Consider the following 19,983-nt stretch of genomic DNA (forward strand, 5'->3'; position numbering starts at 1 on the left):
TTACTGAATGATTATATTTTTTCCTAATTGTTTTTAATTAGACAAGTTTTAATTAGAGGAATGTGTTTTAAAAGTAAGTTATTTTGTCCGAGGGGTATTAAAGATTTGGGGTACTTTTTGTAACACAAAACACAATGTCCAAAGATTTACATTAAACTTACACCGTTTGAAGATAATGATAGTAGAAAGCGTACCTTAAAATATTAGTTGCTGAGGTGCTGTAGTTTTTGAGAAAAGAGTAAAACAATATCATGTAAATACAACTGGAACATGCTAAAATAACATTTGTCTTATGATCACTGAGACGAAAATTATTTTTATGACATTGTTTTACTCATTTCTAAAATAATACAGCACTTCAGCAAGTAATACTTTCAGGGAAGCTTTCTACTATCATTATCTTCAAACTGTGTAAGTTTAGTGTAAATCTGTGGACATTGTGTTTTTTGTCCTACAAAAAGTACATAGACTCTTTAAAGCCATTATACACTTTCGGTACAGAAAAAAAAATTAAAAGTTCACAGATTTACAAACAATTTACAGGGTTTACAGAAGGTAATGGTTAAAGACTTATCTTGAAATATTATTCCATGAAATGCTTTACTTTTTGAGAAAACATTAAAACAATATCTATTCTCGATAGCGAGAATTACGGATTTATTTTAAACACATGTCATGACACGGCGAAACGTGGGGAAACAAGGGTGGGTTTTCCCGTTATTTTCTCCCGACTCAGATGACCGATTGAGCCTAAATTTTCACAGGTTTGTTATTTTTTATATAAGTTATGGTACACGAAGTGTGGCCCTTGGACAATACTGTTTACCAAAAGTGTCTTCAATGGCTTTGAAGTACAATTCCAATCAAACAAACTAAGAAATGCTCTTACTTGTTAAAATTCGGCAACCATGGTAGCCTGACATTTCTCATCAAAATTAAACCATCTGAACAAAAGCATGCAGCAGGTGGAAGTCAATTTCATAAATTTTCAAAAAATTAGTGCTGAGAAAAACCATATCTAAAAAACAAGTTGTTGAATGTCCGACAAAATCTTTCAAAGTTTGAGGCTAATGATCAATTTCCAGTTTTTAAGGGGGGGGGGGCACATTGGTAATGTCCCGTTGGAAATTTGTTAAAGAAATTACTGTGAAAATCTCTTTGGAATGCCCTTCACTTGAACCTCAGACATAAAACCCCACTGCAATTTTCTTATAGCGCTTAATGACACCTGGGCCCAATTTCATAGAGCTGCTTAGGCAGAAAAAATTGCTTAACAATTTTCTGCTAAGCAGAATTATGCAGGATACCAGTCTCAAATTGTACTTGTGACATGGTAGTTTGGCTGGTAACCTTACACTGGTAAAAGCATAATTTTTTTTTTGCTTACCTTATTTTTGTGCTGAAGCAGCTCTATGAAATTGGGCTGCTTAAGCAGAAAATATTGCTAAACAATTTGCTCCTTAGGAGAATTGTGCAGGGTACCAGTCACAAATTGTACATGTGACATGGTAGTTTGGCTGGTAACCTTACTCTGGTAAAAGAATAATTTTGTTTTGCATTGTAGCTTATTTTTGTGCTTAAGCAGCTCTGTGAAATTGGGGTGCTTAAACAAAAAATGTTGCTTAACAATTTTCTGCTTAGGAGAATTGTGCAGGGTACCAGTCACAAATTGTACTTGTAACATGGTAGTTTTGGCTGGTAACCTTATTCTAGTAAGCACAATTTTTTTATGCTTAGCTACTTTTCTGTGCTTAAAGCAGCTCTAAGAAAATTGGGCCCCAATGGGCATCTAAAAGCCGCTCATTTTATTATGACAGGTTGAGAGCTATGTATGATTTATGAGGCAGATTTATTAAGCGCCTTAGTCAGGGTTACAAGGTGATGTGGCGCAATCTATAGCCAGAGACGCCAGAAAACACCGCCAGAAACACCGGGGAAAACCCCTGTCCTATAATAATGTACTGGGAACTGTTGAGTGCGTTACACAACACATTGCTTAATATCCCATCCCAGGGAAAAGCAATTATGGAGAAGCGTCTCTTTGGAGGACACAAGTCCTCACTGTTTTCCCAAAGGGCAAATTAAGCTACTGTAGCCAGAGTTTCATTTTTGGAACGGTGTTTAAAGATATACTATTTTTGAAATCAATGTTTCGGATACTGTTTGCCTATAAAACGCTGGAATTTTTCCAAGCATGAAAGTGGAGATCCGAAATTATGCAAACTAATTATGTTGTTACTTTTAATCACAGTATTTTAATTACTGAGTAATTAACTATTTAACACGAATTTCTCTTCTTATGAGTGTGGGGGGGGGGGGGCGGGTTTTTTTTGGGGGGGGGGGGGTTGGGCTGGGGAGGGGAATGGACTTACTTAAAGGCAAAGTGTACCTTTTGGTTTTTTGGAATCGTTCAATTGTTTTATAACAGTAAAACTATTTCATTTCATTTGGTCATGTTTTAGAGATATCGCTGAAAAATCCAGAGCAAGTATGTCCATGCAGGAAGAATGATCTCTGATGGTAGGAGTACACAAAAACCATGCAATCGTTAATATGCTTTAAAGGCAGTGGACACTATTGGTAATTACTCAAAATAATTATCAGCATAAAACCTTACTTGGTAACGAGTAATGGGGAGAGGTTGGTAGTACAAAACATTGTGAGAAACGGCTCCCTCTGAAGTGACGTAGTTTTCGAGAAAAAAGTAATTTTCCACCAATTTGATTTCGAGACCTCAGGTTTAGAATTTGAGGTCTCGAAATCAAGCATCTGAAAGCACACAACTTCGTGTGACAAGGGTGTTTTTTCTTTCATTATTATCTTGCAACTTCGACGACCAATTGAGCTAAATTTTTCACAGGTTTGTTATTTTATGCATATGTTGACATACACCAAGTGAGATGACTGGTCTTTGGCAATTACAAAAAGTGTCCAGTGTCTTTAAAAAGCCAAAAAGAAACACTACTTTTTTAAAAACATCAAAGTAAAAGCTGCATTAAATTAGCGGAAGGAAAGCTGACATATTCATCGATAAAGCCGTCAAGTCTGCCGACAAATAAAAAAATGTTTCAGGAAATTCACTCACTTCCAGCTCCAAGAAAGTTAAACAAGATGAGTGTTGTTTTTATGTCAACAGATTGTCAGAGACAGAGATTAAATGTTGGGTTAATTAAAAATGTTGGGATAATTAAAACAATTCGTTGATAAAACATGAAAATCATTTGAATATAATCCACATACAGCAGTTTTTTTAAGTGTTTTTTTTTTCATTTTGTTTGATTTGTACTTCGAGGCACTTGACAAATTTGGTAATCACTCAAACCAGTTTGTTAGCACAAAAAAACCTTGGTAACGAGCAATGGAGAGCTGTTGATAGTATACAAATATTGACTGCTTCGAGTGCTATGGTTAAAACTATGACTCCCGAGGTGATCCCCGGAGCGTTCTATTTTCCCAAGGCGAAGCCGAGGGAAAATAGAACGCTCCAGGGATCATCCTCGTACATGCAACGGACGTCTGGGTACTGCACGCGGTGTGCTAGTCTGTCGGACTAGCGCACGGCGTCGTGTGCTAGTCTTCGGACTAGTGCATGGCAAACCGACGCACTATCACACGGCCGTCGTCTAGCAAAACTAAGACATGTCATGTGACGCGCTCTAAACCAATGAGCAGGCAGAATACTTGCAAGGGGTGTTATAATATAAAACATTGTGAGAAACGGCTCCCTCTAAAGTAACATAGTTTTTGAGAAAGGGGTAATTTCTCACTCAAATAATAAAAGACATTGAGCCCGAAGCCTTTTATATTCATTTAAGCTCGCAAAGTTGTGCAACAAGGGTGTTTTTTGTATTCATTATTCTCTTGCATAATCGACCAATTGAGCCCAAATGTTCTCAGATTTGTTATGTTCTGCATTTGGTGGGCTACACCACTTGAGGACACTGGGGTGGATTTCACAAAGGTAGTCCTAACTTAGGACTAGTCCTAGGCAATGCTAAGAGATAGGACTAGTTCTAAATTAGGACCAGTAACTCATCCTAACTTAGGACTGGTCCTATCTCTTAGCATTGCCTAGGACTAGTCCTAAGTTAGGACTACCTTTGTGAAATCCACCCCTGGAGTGGATTTCACAAAGAGTTAGGATTAGTCTTATCTCGAGTTAGGACTAGTTACTCGTCCTAACTTAGGACTATCCATGCAATTTGTATATCTCCTAGGACTAGTCCTAAGTTAGGACTAGTCCTAACTCTTTGTGAAATCGACCCCAGGTCTTTGACAATTACCAAATGTGTCCAGGGGTGGATTTCACAAAGAGTTAGGACTAGTCTTATCTCGAGTTAGGACCAGTTACTCGTCCTAACTTAGGACTCTCCATGCAATTTGTATATCTCCTAGGACTAGTCCTAAGTTAGGACTAGTCCTAACTCTTTGTGAAATCGACCCCAGTGCTTTTAAACAACTCTGATCTTTTTGTCCAATTAAGTTTTTTACTCACAAAACTATTTCAACACGAGAATTCACAAAAAAGCAGTCTACACCGTGTTTGTAAATTGAAAGTGAAAAGAAACATGAACAAAACTTGATGAGGGATTAGACTTGAGCCCGAGGCCAGGAAGTTGAGTAAATGGTACAGCTCGTGTTTTTCCCCCTCGGACTTGACAGCCGAAAAATGTTTGGAGATTTGGCATCCCAGTAAAAAGTGTCAACACTAATGAATGGTTCACAACATGTTGTTAGTTAATTGGTTGTGTAGAGAATTTTTTTATTTTTATTTTGGCAGAGTTTTGAGAGAGAAATTCCACAAGCAATTTTTTGGAGTGAGAATTTACCTCTTTCTCAAAAATTATGTTACTTCAGAGAGAGCCGTTTCTCACAATTTTTGTATAAGCTCTCCATTGCTTGTTACCAAGTAAGTTGGTATGCTAACAATTATTTTGAGTAATTCCCAAGAGTGTCCAGGGGTTGATTTTACAATGAGTTAGGACTAGTCCTAACTTAGGACTAGTCCTAACTTAGGACTAGTCCTAAGAGATATCAAAAACGTACAGCTAGTCCCAAGTGCGGACTCGTAACTCGTCCTAACTCGAGATAAGACTAGTCCTAACTCTTTGTGAAATCCACCCCGGTGCATTTAACTCATTCAGAGTAAATAAGGCTACTGCAAAACCAATAGTTGACCTCGACCAAATGACTTTGTTGACAGAACAAGAGGCAGTTTCTCGATTTCTTTTGACCATCACTTACCCAAAAGTTCCCAGACTGTAGGTTTTATTTAGTTAAAAAATAGGTTTCCCCTTATATAATAAAAAGATAGGTTTCCACATTATGTAATAAAATGATCATTCTATCTTAACACTTCAAGGCTACTAAGTTGGAACAAACAACTATTCTAAATCTACCATATAATATTAAAGGGAAGGTACACGTTTGGTAATTGTCAAAGACCAGTCTTCTCACTTGGTGTATCCCAACATAAGCATAAAATAACAAGCCTGTGACAATTTGAGCTCAATCGGTCGTCGAAGTTGCGAGATAATAATGAAAGAAAAAACACCCTTGTCACACGAAGTTGTGTGCTTTCAGATGCTTGATTTCGAGACCTCAAGTTCTAAATCTGAGGTCTCGAAATCAAATTCGTGGAAAATTACTTCTTTCTCAAAAACTACGTCACTTCAGAGGGTGCCGTTTCTCACAATGTTTTATACAATAAACCTCTCCCCATTACTCGTTACCAAGTAAGTTTTTATGCTAAAAAATATTTTTAGTAATTACCAATAGTGTCCACAGCCTTTAAGAGTTTTACCAATAGTGTCCACAGCCTTTAAGAGTTTTAACAAACTTAGGACGAGTAACTTAGGACGAGTAACTTATCCTAAGTATTGAGATAAGACTAGTCTTAACTCTTTGTAAAATCCACCCCAGTGCCTCTAAGTTCATTGATGAGACATCCTTGGTTTTACTATACCAGAATAATGATAGTATTAATAGTAACATTTCTTTTCAAGTTTTTAGCATTTGAATGCCCTGGAAAACACTTGATGGTGGTTTAGGGTCATGGAATAGGGTCACAGTGGTTGTTAGTTTTTGGTTAACCACTTGTTTTATAAAACCACAATAAGTAATTTCTCAAATGCCGCTATCAAAAAACAAAAATATCTTGCGGCTGTCCCCAATTGAAAGGTTCACAAGGTCATGACCTCTGAATAAATGCTGCCATGTTCAATACCTCGATGTGACGTTGAAGGATTTAATACAGTCACTGGTGTATTATTTGTCAAATCATAAGGGCACCTGAGAATAGGACCGCAAGGGGCTAGGGATTTTAACTCCTTCAAATCAAAGTGAAATTAATGCTTATCTTAGATATACAGATGATTTTTACAGTGCTCTCGAGGGAACAATTGCACCAGGAGACCGTATGCTATTTTGTATGGTTAGAGGGGGTAGGGTTAGGGTCGGGGAAGGGGTTGGGGTGGGGGGACGGAAAAGTTCCCAGCATTTGATGAGAAATTAGTTACAACGGCCCGGTCCCATTGCAGCGATAACGAGAACGATAACAATAACGACGCAAAGAGAACGCGTTCCATTGGCTGAATGAGCGTGTGGGTATTCTGTGTGGAGCAATTTCAACCAATACAAATCGTCCTCTGTGCGTCGTGATCGTTATCATTCTCGTTATCGCTGCAGTGTGACTCGGCCTTAAGAGAAGTGCAGTAAAGACAGATTTCCTGTGTCGTACCTTCAATCATGGAGGTAGTCACAAAGTGGGACATGTTGATTGTGGTGGCCTAGGGATCACTTCAAATAGCATAGTTTGGCCTAGTTAAAGAAACTGGACACTATTGGTAACTACTCAAAATAAACTTGCTTTGTAACGAGCAATGGGTACCTTTTGTACAACACAAAACCCAAATGTCTACAGATTTAGATTAAGATTAAACTTACACGGTTTAAAGATAATGATGGTAGAAAGCTTTTCAGATGTCTAAAAAAGTCTTTTAATATTTCAGTGAGAAATTACCTCTTTCTCAAAAACTACAGTACTCCAGAGAGAGCCGTTTCTCACAATGTTTTATACTACCAACAGCACTATATTGCTCAGCAAGTAATTTTTTATGCTAACAATTATTTTGGGTAAACACCACTAGCTTTCCAGTGCCTTTAAAGGAACACGTTGCCTTGGATCGGTCGAGTTGGTTTTGAAAAGCGTTTGTAACAGTTTGTTATGAAATGCATGGTTAGAAAGATGTTTTAAAGTAGAATACAATGATCCACACAAATTTGCCTCGAAATTGCGTGGTTTTCCTTTTACTTTACAACTAACACAGTCGGCCATTTATGGGAGTAAAAAACTTGACTCCCATAAATGGCCGACCGTGTTAGTCGACGAGGTAGAAGGAAAACCACGCAAATTTCGAGTAATACTTGTGTGAATCATTGTATTCTACTTTTAAAACATCTTTCTAACCATATGCATTTTGTAACAAACGGTTAACAAATGCTTTTCAAAGACCAACTCTTCTGATCCAAGGCAACGTGTTCCTTAAATGGACACCTGGAACTACTGGATACTGATACAATGCAGTTAAATTCAGTGTGTCAACTTAATGTTGTTACCTTACACGACTCTGCGGAGTTCAGCGCAGACTTTAGTAAACATGAATGTCGTATAAGATTACTTGAAATTGAATATAGCGCAAGACTGTCACCTGAAATGAGATTACACAATACTCAACTCTCCCAGGAATAGCTGGACTTCATTACGATTTTCATTAAAAATGCTTTCAGTATGTTAGATTTGATACTTTGCAGGGTACTGTTTTAACAACTAGATTATATTAGATTAGATTAGATGATTTATTTATTGTCCACGTTAAAAACCACAGAAATTTGATATCCACTGGCCAATACAAGTACACACAATTAATATCAAAACTTTATAAATTACAAAATAAGAGAAGGGCAAGGGCATCAATGTGTTTGCTCCTTAGTAAAGGGCACCTTCTTTTCTAAATTTCTAACGGGGCATTTCAAAAGGGCACCAAGGCAATGACTAGAGGAAATTGCCTCAGTTGCCCCTGCAAACGCTCAGGCCTGATCATCACTGCAGTCTTTTAGTGTGATTTACAGATACGGCTGATTAAAGCACATGTACAAGATTGACAATTGATTTCAACGGGTACAGAGTAGTTCAAGAAATATTCAGAACAAAGTTGGCCATGAAATTTTGATTTGAGAACTCAAGCCTTGGAACTAGTTACATGACTAACAAAGCAACAAATTAACAAATTGCTAGCAGGAACTTGCAACTAAATTGACAATTTAGGGAGAGTCCTTTTCAATTATCAAGTACTTCCTAAATAAATCCAAACAGGGCTTGAATTTGGGGAAAATATCCACAAGACTGAAGGGGCTTGTAGCTTAAAATGTCATAGCCGAGTGGTTTAGTACATCAAATTCAAGTTTTGCTGGTTAAAGGAACAGGTTGCCTTTGATCGGTCGAGTTGGTCTTTGAAAAGCGTATGTAACTGTTTGTTATAGAACGCATATGATTAAAAAGATAGTTTAAAAGTAGAATATAATGATCCACACAAGTATCACTCGAAATTGCATGGTTTTCCTTTTACCTCATTGACAAACACGATCGGCCATTTATGGGAGTACAATTTTTGACTTCCATAAATGGCCGACCGGACCGTGTTAGTTCGCAAAGTAAAAGGAAAACCATGCAATTTCGAGGCAATAGCGTGTGGATCATTGTATTCTACTTTTTAAACATCTTTCTAACCATGCATTTTTTAACAAACAGTTCAACGCTTTTTAAAGACCAACTCGACCTATCCAAGGCAACGTGTTCCTTTAAGTCATTGGAGCATGGGTTCGAATCCCCTTCATGACCTTTTTGTCCTTGAGCAAGATGCTTGACTATATACAATTGCGTCTCTTCACCCGTGGGTTTAAATGGGTACCTGCGAGGGTATAGGTTGATATTGTGTATGAAAAAAGCCTTGAGAGTGCTACGGTTGCCCAGGTTGTATACTCCCAACCCACCAGGGAGCTGAGAAAGATTAGAGGAATGTTATTGGCCCAATGACCAGGAGTACTATTATCTTGAGTTAGGACTAGTCTTATCTCGAGCTAGGACGAATTACTCATCCTAACTTAGGACTGACCTTAAGTTTTTAAAGATGCTATGTCAGATTTTTTGTCGATTTGACCCAAAAAGGTATTTTGATGGGGGTCGAGAAAGTTACAAGCTTTCATTTGAGCCGTTGCTCGAAAAAGCAGTGAAATAAAGTGCTCAAAATTATTTTTTGTCGGGATCCCGACAATAATATCACGTGACCAATTATTATGTGTTTTATAAGAAACGTTTTAAATTTTTGTCATGGTTCCTGACCATTAGAAGTAAAAGTTAAACTGTTTTTTTTTTAGAGCGGGTGATACTCATTGAAATACCATTCACTCAAAAAATCTAATTTTTAATATTTGGGGCCAAAAATCTGACATAGCATCTTAATATCTCCTATAGGACCTAACTCTTTGTGAAATCAACCCACAGGGCACTAATGTAAAGCGCATTGAGTGATTGTATTTATTATTTTTATTATGGAGGGGCTATATTTGGGGGTGGGGCATAGTCCTCCCTCCCCCTTGCCGCTACTGGGTGGCCAAGGAAAACCATAACTTAGGTCCCCAAGTGGTACCTGTGGATGGAATTATCCCTATTAGTCTTTACACACCTGCCAGTGTAAGGGAATCCTGTCTGTCAGTTCTAAGTTAACTTTTTTTTTGTACACCTGGGGATTCATTTTCATGTCAACACCATCGGGGGTCAAATTTAATACCAACTTTTGAAACTAAAGAGCAGAGTTTTTTTACTGGTGAAAGCAGAGCTAGGGAAAGATTGGCAGGTTGGCTGCTCTTTTGGGGAAAGTTGATGCTGCAGTTCAATAAATGGGTACGCCTATTTTAGGGGTGTACTCATGGAGATAAGAGAATATACTACATGCTTGGCAGTACAGTACTCCCAAAAAGATGTGCTCAGTGACCAGGGGCCAATTTCATAGAGCTGCTTAAGCAAACAATTTGCTTAAGCACGAAAATAGCTCACTTATTTTACACATGTTACTGGCCAAAATGTCATGCCATATACATTGCTTATGACTAGTATTAAGCTGTTATTTACTTAGCATAACAATTGAGTGGTATCTTGGCTGGTAATATGATTTTACTTACAGCAATGAATTTTTTGCTTAAGCAGCTCTATGAAATTGAGCCCGGGGTAATGTTTGAGCACCACGAGTGCCACAAGAAACAAAATTTCTGATGTTAATTGTAAAGCCCACGTGCCTTGAACTTTGCTTGCTGTTGGAGGGGGGGGGGCATTTCCCTCTGGTAATGGGCACTTCTATGAGGAAAATGTCAATTTGGATTGAAACTTTGCAAAGGGCACCACAGCAAAAGCACAGGGCACTGAGGCAACTGCTGTGGGTGAATTCAAGGCCTGGGGCTATGATTAAAGTATCATTTTCACAATTAGGCCTAGCCTATGTACACAGCACCCCCCCCCATGTTTTCTCATGTGTTCCTATTTCTTGACCTAAAACTAAATTAAAATCCATTATTTTTTGACCTAGAACTAAATTGAAATCCACAAACTGGTTTGAGAGGTAGGGCTAGCTCTACATTCCAGATTTCTAGTTTTGGAATTAAGAGAGAAATTTGGAATCAGTCTACCAGATGTGTTATTTTTCCTGAGGGCAAGTTATTGGAAGTGGTAGGTTGGACTCCAAACAGAAAGCCAATTGACTTATCATTCAACACATTGGTGCCCAGGGGAAACAGGTTTTGCTGCTTTCACTCTAGGTTTGGTACCCTGAACAAAGATATTGACAAAATAGGGAGACCGCCAACATAGGGCTAAATAGCTCCGTACAGTAAGGTGCTCTATGACAGCACAGTTGGTCGAGCGCCGGCGCGCTAAACCGGAGGTCGTTGGTTCAAATCAATCAGTTTTTCTTTGTTTAAACTCCAAATTAAAAGTGATCAAAAGTAAGATTACCATGGATGAAGCAAAGGAATTATTTTACACTGTAAATGTAAAATTTAACCATCACAATGAACTCAAGTCCTGCTATGGTCATTTTTTCAATGTTCAAAACACCAAAACTAGATTAGCTAATTGTAATTTTTTGTGCCCCCTGACATCCCCCCCCCTCTGGATCCCAGACTGCAGGCCTGATATGCTTCTTTTTTGAAGGGGCAAGGGCACCAAGGCATTTTCTCCTTGGTAAAGGGCACACTATGAGGAAATTGTAAATTTGAACTGGGGCATCTCAAGGGCACCAAGGCAATGGCAGGGCCCCTGCCGGGGGGCATGGATACAATCGCCTTCATTGCCTCCATGGAGTATCAGGCCTGCGACTGACTATGGTTCATGTATCCCTTCGGCAGGGATCCCTGTTATCATCATCCCCAAACCAGTTCTACCTCCATGCCCAAACTATAAAAGCTACATTTTCTTGGAGTCCCTCTTCAAAAGTCTTCCCCAACAGAAAGTGCCTTGCAATCAAGACCCTGTATCACCATCTCGTTGGGGGAATAACAAACTGTTACAAATTTTCCAAAATAAACAAGTAGTAAATAGCTCCCTCCCTTGGGAGTTTGGTGACACCATAGAGCAAGGAACAGTGACACTGTAGCCACAAGATGCCAATCAATCAGGATGACTGACAGTGAGTTGGGTTACCAGGGAAGCCTTTGGGTAACCAGGGAGGCCCTGTCAATTGTCGCTCTGCTACAAAGTGATCAATGGCTCCCTGCCTCCCAATGTACAACAATACTAGCCCAGTTCCTGCCTTTGCACACCAGTGAGCCCAGTGCTTAAAGGAACACGTTGCCTTGGATCAGTCGAGTTGGTCTTTGAAAAGGGTTTGAAACCGTTTGTTATGAAATGCATGGTTAGAAAGATATTTTAAAAGTAGAATATAAATTATCAATCTAACCATTTGCATTTCATAACAAATAGTTTCAAACGCTTTTCAAAGACCAACTTGCCCGATCCAAGGCAACGTGTTCCTTTAAAGGCACTGGACACCAGTGGTAATGTTGTCAAAGACCAGTATTCTCACTTGGTGTATCCCAACATAGGCCTATACCGGGTACTCATAAAATAACAAAGCTGTGGACATCGAAGTTGCAAGAGCATAATGAAAGAAATAACACCCTTGTTGCACAACTCTGCATGCTTTCAGATGCCTAATAAAATGCTTTATTATTTGAATGACGAATATCCTTCTTTCTCAAAAGCTACGTTACTTTAGGTAGAGCCTTTTCTCACAATGTTTTGTACTATCAACAGCTCTCCATTGCAAGTAAGTTTTTGTGCTAACAATTATTTTGAGTAATTACCAGTAGCGTCCAGTGCCTTTAAATATACAACAACCTAATCCCCCATTCATGCTCAGCAGACTGCTAATAATCAGGATGGCATTGGTTAAACATGATCTCATTTCCACTGGAGTACAAATAAAAGGAGCACAAACAGCAAATAAAACTGTTAACAGTTATGCAGGCTGCTATCATGAAGTAATTTACACCTTGCTGTTGTGTAATATAACAAGGGCATCTTATAATCATGGACACTCTGTGGGGTCATGGTGGGTTAAAATAGGCTAACTGCCATAAAAAGGGGATACATTTTAGGGGGGCTATTTATTTATTTTTTGTTGGGGGCAGTGGATTTCTACTTAAATAGAAACTATTTAGTTTGTATTGGCCCTGGTGCCCATCAGGCTCTAAATCAAACACTGGCACCCGAGGCCGAAAATGAAAGTTAGCGCCTACTTAGAACAGTGGAACCCTTGGTGCTGTATAGGACCTATAGAACGTACACTATGCTTTGGACCTACACTGTACATAACACTAGTACCTAGAGCCTAAAAAGAACACAGTTTGTTTTGGCTCTGGTGCCCATCAGGTCCTAAATGGAACACTGGCGCCCAAGGCAGAAAATGAAAACTAGTGCCTAGGGCTTACTTGGAACAGTGGAACCCTTTTGTGCTGTAGATGCTTAGGACCTACAGAACACTATGCTTAGGACCTACGGAACACTAGTACCTAGGGCCTAAACAGAACACTTATGCTATGTGCCTTAGGACCTACGGAACACTAGTACCTAGGGCCTAAACAGAACACTTATGCTAAGTGCCTTAGGACCTACGGAACACTAGTACCTAGGGCCTTACAGAACACTTATGCTAAGTGCCTTAGGACCTACGGAACACTAGTACCTAGGGCCTAAACAGAACACTTATGCTAAGTGCCTTAGGACCTACTGAATACTAGTACCTAGGGCCTAAACAGAACACTTATGCTAAGTGCCTTAGGACCTACGGAACACTAGTACCTAGGGCCTAAACAGAACACTTATGCTATGTGCCTTAGGACCTACGGAACACTAGTACCTAGGGCCTTACAGAACACTTATGCTAAGTGCCTTAGGACCTACGGAACACTAGTACCTAGGGCCTAAAAAGAACACTTATGCTATGTGCCTTAGGACCTACGGAACACTAGTACCTAGGGCCTAAACAGAACACTTATGCTATGTGCCTTAGGACCTACGGAACACTAGTACCTAGGGCCTTACAGAACACTTATGCTAAGTGCCTTAGGACCTACGGAACACTAGTACTTAGGGCCTAAACAGAACACTTATGCTAAGTGCCTTAGGACCTATGGAACACTAGTACCTAGGGCCGAAACAGAACACTTATGCTAAGTGCCTTAGGACCTACGGAACACTAGTACCTAGGGCCTAAACAGAACACTTATGCTTAGTGCCTTAGGACCTATGGAACACTAGTACCTAGGGCCGAAACAGAACACTTATGCTAAGTGCCTTAGGACCTACGGAACACTAGTACCTAGGGCCTAAACAGAACACTTATACTAGGTGCCTTAGGACCTACGGAACACTGGAGCATTGGCATGACATGGAACCCTTGATACTATACATGTATACTTATTTGAACCTACGGAACACTAGTCCCTTGGGCCTAAACAGCACAGTGATACCTATGAGCCTACAGGGCACTGGAGCCCAAGCAAAGATCCAGTTTCATATAGTGCCCTAAAAAAAAAAGGATGGCCCCTGCCCCACCCCTTCACTAAGGAGCAATTCCCGGCCTGCGCCCCTACCCCTCTCAGTGAAAGAAATCCTGGCTAAACTGGAATTTCCATCCTAACCCCAACCATAGAGGAAGAAATCTTTTTCCTCCATGCCCCAACCACCCACCCCATAAATCCACCCTGAAATCAGATCAATGGAAATTAAAGTATAAAAGCAGTGTAATAAGTCTAGATTACAGCACTTTAATCCCCATTGATCTGGACAATCCCCCTTAATGATGGATTAAGGTTGATCTCAAACATAATCAAAAAGCTGTAAATTACCCACTGGAGGTATCTGGCTGTCAAAAAGGCAATTGGGGGGCAGGGAAAAGGTGGAGTGGGTCGATTCCACTTTAAGCGCTGAACACTATTTGTAACTACTCAAATAATTGTTAGCATAAAAACTTGCTTGGTAACGAGCAATGGAGAGCTGTTGATAGTGTAAAACATTGTGAGAAACAGCTCCAATTCTGATGAAGTAACAGAGTTTTTGAAAAAGAGATAATTTCTTACTGAAATAATAAAAGACTTCAGCTGAAGCCTTTTATTATGCATCTGAAAACATAGAAAGTTCTGCAACAATGGTTTGTTTCATTTTGCTCTTGCAACTTAGATGACCAATTGAGCCCAGATTTTCACAGGTTTGTTATTTTATGCATATGTTTGGATACACGTAGTGAGAATACTGGTCTTTGACAATTACCAAACGTGTCCAGTACCTTTAAGAAAGAAGAGTTGATATGGAATGTTGATATCAGCAACACTAATTAACGCCCCAGTTAACCATTGGAGGTTTACCAAGAAAATTGGGAGGGGAGAGGAGGTAGCCAATAACGTGATCCTCTTTGATTAAAAAACAAAATAATTAATGCTGTGCAAAATCGTCCCAAACAAGGCTTCAAGTCACTCTTGAAAAGGGGCTCAAAGAAGATAACTTGGGGAAGCTGAAGGTAGGAATTTTTATTGGCGCATAATTCGGCGGTAAGCAGAGAGCTATGAAATTGGGCCCAGTCAATACACTTCTGTACTATATCTAACACTTCAAGCTTCAAGGCACTTGGCAAGTTGGTTGCTTAAGGATGGGACTGGACCAAGTAACACTTTTGTGAACACAGTTTTTGTGTCAAAGTAAACACTTTGTTCAACACTGTCACTCTATAGGTAAAGAAAGTTAAGAATGTCCGCTTGTACTGAATTTAAGACATGGTCGCTAATGAGGCTACTTAGATTAATAGCCACAAATGACAAAAACTCAAAGACCAGCGAAGATCTTTGAGTTGAACCACATCAGAGAATAGAGCAGAGCAATGCCTACAACAAAAACCACCCACAGAAACTTAAAGCTGCAGATAAACACAAGCAGTGTTGAATAAGCTCAGTTCTGTTGTAAGCATTCCACGGTTACTAGCCCTCACAAAGGTAACAAAACAAACACTGTATATTTAGACCAACTGATCGAGCAAAACGCAAAAGGGATAAGTGCAAATGCAGAGAAATAAGGCTTTTTATATCAATGCTTCTTTTTTTATTAAAGCTATCCAGATTGAAGGCTGTGTATCAACCCCCTCTTCAACTCTTGACTAATTAGTATCAATCTCCGCTCATTAGGGACGGGAGAGGATCATTGAGTCCATGCAAAGGAACTCAGCAGGCACTTTGGGTGTAAGTGCCACTTCAAGCTGTGATGAGATCCAGATACGTACCCTAATGGATCTTATAATTCATACCAAATACTCTTGAGTAAGAAAGAGTGTCAGTTTAAAGACACTGTACACCTTTGATAATTTGTCAACGACCAGTCTTCTCACTTGGTGTATCTCAACATAGGCACAAAATAATAAACCTGTTAAAATTAGAACTCAATTGGTCATTGAAGTTGCGAGATAATAATGGAAGAAAAAACACCCTTGTCACACGAAGTTGTGTGCGTTTAGATGGTTGATTTCGGGACCTTAAATTCTAATTCTGATTTTGTGGAAAATGACTTCTTTCTCGAAAACTTTGACAACAGAGGTAGCTGTTTTTCACATTGATGTTTTATACTATCAACCTCTCCCCATTACTCGTATTTTAGTGGAAAATTACTTCTTTCTCAAAAACTACGTTACTTCAGAGGGAGCTGTTTCTCACAATGTTTTACACTATCGACAGCTCTCCATTGCTCATTACCATGTAAGTTTTTATTTTAATAATTATTTTGAGTAATTACCAAACAGGTCCAGTGCCTTTAAGCACGGAGTGTCCTTTCTCTAGGGTTTTGAGGTTTAAAGAGGAACTCTTTTGCCCTCAGTGTTGTCCCAACACAGTTGGGATGTCTTTGTGTTCTTGAAAGGAGCCTTTGATGTTTACGGAGTGATACTGTGAAGGTTGTAGGACAGAGGGGAAGACACTGTTGGTTCTTAGAAGAGGAACACTTAACACTCCTGATTCCGGCATCCTTGAAAGCACAAGCTCCAATTATTAGAGACTGCTTCACGCTTTTGGACACAACACAATTACGCCCTGGGACAGAAAACAGGGGGCATGGCTTAGCTGGTTGCGGAAACCTTTCACAATGGAATTTTTCTGGTGTGAGAATAACTTGCCACCATAATATGTCAGTTTTGATTTAAAGTGACTTCTTGAAAAAAATATGACAACAAGTTTATGAGATGAAAACGTTGACGGGGACAGGCCTGGAATTTCAGCTTTGAAAGGGGCAAGGCCATTTTCATTTTGCAAATGGGCAATCCCATTGGAAAATGTTGAAGGGGCTTAAAGGCCAAGACCAGGGCAACAGAGCGAGCGCCATGGCTTGCAGGAAACACTACAAAACAAAAGGCAATCTCATTGAAAATTCTTTAAGGCCGGTCGCGCGATAGCGTAATGGAAATTTTGACGCACGCTCATAAAAAAACAGTTTATAGGCATCAGCGATGACTATGAACTGTGTTTTTTAGAATCACGTTTTAGATTCCTTGTCTCTGGAAATGCAGATGCAGTCATTACAATCGAGTCACAGGCTGTCTTAAGTCCAGATATAAAGTAAAGACAATTCACGGCGGCCATTTTAAAAACAATTCCCATAAGTCATCAAATAAACTTCATGATGGATAGTAGCACTCATTTGCATTGTCCGATATTTCAGAGCCATAGATGATGGAAATGCTTGTTACAATTTGATCGGTCAGTAGTTTCTCAAAATCTATCGGTTGACAAATTCTCAAGAACTGAACTGAACTTAATTTGCCTACAAGGAAACAAGTTAGAAGATTTGGGGTTGAATAGGACAAATTGACTAGAGCGGAATTTGAACTAATGACCTATGCTCAGCAACTGAGCTATGTTGGCGGTCGCCCTATTGTGTCAATATCTTTGTTACGGGGGTGCCAGTCAGAAGCCATACAACCATTAACCGCCAGGTAGCCAGGGATCAAACCCAAATTCCGATACAACCTGGAAAAAGCGGCAGCCAGGGGATCACCTTAAAGGGGACTTGACTTTTTGTTTCAGATATTAAACAACAAGGAAAACTGACTGGGCATATTTTAAATGATTTGGGGTTGAACAAAGACAGGTTGACTAGAGTGGGATTTGAACCAACAACCTCCAGATTAACGTGCCAATGCTCTACCAACTGAGCTATCTAGCTATATTTTGTGAAAACCATGCCACTCTTGTACTCTCATACTGTGTATGAAGGAAGAATATGTAGATTCCATTTGGAAAAAAAAGATAAATTACCGGGGGAAAAAACAGACCAGTCGTTTATGTTTAGCACCCCCTGGATTTCAAACCACAAGACTCTGGACACCTTCGGTAATTGTCAAAGACCAGTCTTCTTACTTGGTGTATCTCAACATATGCACAAAAATAACAAACCTGTGAAAATTTGAATTCAATTGGTCGTCGAAGATAAGAGATAATAATGGAAGAAAAACCACCCTTTTCACTTGAAGTTGTGTGCTTAAAGAGCTTGATTTCGGTGCCTCAAAATCTAATTCTGATGTCTTGAAATCAAATTCAAATATTTTAGTGGAAAATTACTTCTTTCTCGAAAACTACGTTACTTCAGAGAAAGCCGTTTCTCACAATGTTTTATACTATCAACAGCTCTCCATGGTTGTTACCAAGTAAGTTTTTATGCTAACAATTATTTTGAGTAATATACCAATAGTGTCCTGTACCTTTAAATAAAGATGGTGTCAGGACACTTCAACAACTTCTGCCAATTTGTTCCATCAAAATTGCCTTACAGTAGTCAAGTGGTGCATATTTAACCCAAGGAGATGGCTGAAAAACAGGAATGAATAGTGACTAATTAGGTCTATGTCGCACAGGCTCTTGGTGACCTCCGGAGATGAAAGAATTCGCTCAAGGAATCCTTTCAAGCGTTTGTATCGCTGCACTGACTTGTGGAGAGGTAAAGCTACCATATAATGTGGATGTGAGGTTTAGATTTTGATTCTTTTTAACTTCTGCGTGTTCCGCAGATATCGAATAATAAATCACAAGAGAAAGCTTCCTAGGGCCCAATTTCATAAAGCCTGTAAACACGAAAGATTAGCACAGAAAAGTATTGCTTAAAGGCAGTGGACACTATTGGTAATTTCTCAAAATAATTATTAGCATAAAACCTTACTTGGTAACAAGTAATGGGGAACTGTTGATAGTATAAAACATTGTGAGAAACGACTCCCTCTGATGTAATGTAGTTTTCGAGAAAGAAGTAATTTTCCATGAATTTGATTTTGAGACCTCAGATTTAGAATTTGAGGTCTCGAAATCAAGCATCTGAAAGCACACAACTTCGTGTGACAAGGTTTTTTTTTTCTTTTTTTCATTATTATCTTGCAACTTCAACGACCGATTGAGCTCAAATTTTCACAGGTTTGTTTTTTTAAGCATATGTTGAGATCACCAAGTGAGAAGACTGGTTTTTGACAATTACCAATAGTCTCCAGTGTCTTTAGCAGTAAAAACAGCCAAAATTATATTCAGTTTTAACCACATTACTTCAAAGATGCTTGATACTACCAAATGCTGCTGTATGCTTCTCATACTCAGTTTTTACTGCCATTAATTTTAAAGGAACACGTTGCCTTGGATCGGTCGAGTTGGTCTTTGAAAAGCGTTTGTAACCGTTTTTTATAAAATGCAAATGGGTAGAAAGATGTTGTAAAAGTAGAATACAATGATCCACACAAACATGCCTCGAAATTGCGTGGTTTTCCTTTTACCTTGTCGACTAACACGTCGGCCATTTATGGGGGTCAAAATTTTGACTCCCATAAATGGCCGACCGTGTTAGTTCGCACAGTAGAAGGAAAACCACGCAATTTCGAGGCAAACTTGTGTGGATCATTGTATTCTACTTTTAAAACATCTTTCCAACCATATGCATTTTATAGAAAACGGTTACAAACGCTTTTGTTTTGACCAACTCGTCCGATCCAAGGCAACGTGTTCCTTTAATTTTAAAGGAACACGTTGCCTTGGACTGGTGGAGTTGGTCTTTGAAAAGTGCTTGAAACCGTTTGTTACAAAATGCATATGGTTAGAAAGATAACTTAAAAGTAGAATATAATGATCCATACAAACATGCCTCAGAATTCTACGGTTTTCCTTTTAAGTCGCGAAGAAACACGATCGGCCATTTATGGGAGTCAAAAATTTGACTCCCATAGATGGCCGACCGTGTAAGTCAACGAGGTAAAAGGAAAACCACGCAATTTCGAGGCACACTTGTGTAGATCATTGTATTCTACTTTAACAACATCTTTCTAATCATATGCATTTAATAACAAACAGTTACAAATGCTTTTT

General features: G+C 39.1%; 1 protein-coding gene across 1 annotated transcript in view; it reads right to left on the reverse strand.

Annotated features, from left to right (window-relative positions):
• The window catches only part of LOC139953599 (DNA damage-regulated autophagy modulator protein 1-like), a 91,933-nt gene that overhangs the window by 53,795 nt on the left and 18,155 nt on the right, over positions 1-19,983 (reverse strand). The gene's annotated exons all lie outside the window — the stretch shown is intronic.

This window comes from Asterias amurensis, chromosome 22 (assembly GCF_032118995.1).
Source record: "Asterias amurensis chromosome 22, ASM3211899v1".
Classification (NCBI taxonomy): domain Eukaryota; kingdom Metazoa; phylum Echinodermata; class Asteroidea; order Forcipulatida; family Asteriidae; genus Asterias; species Asterias amurensis.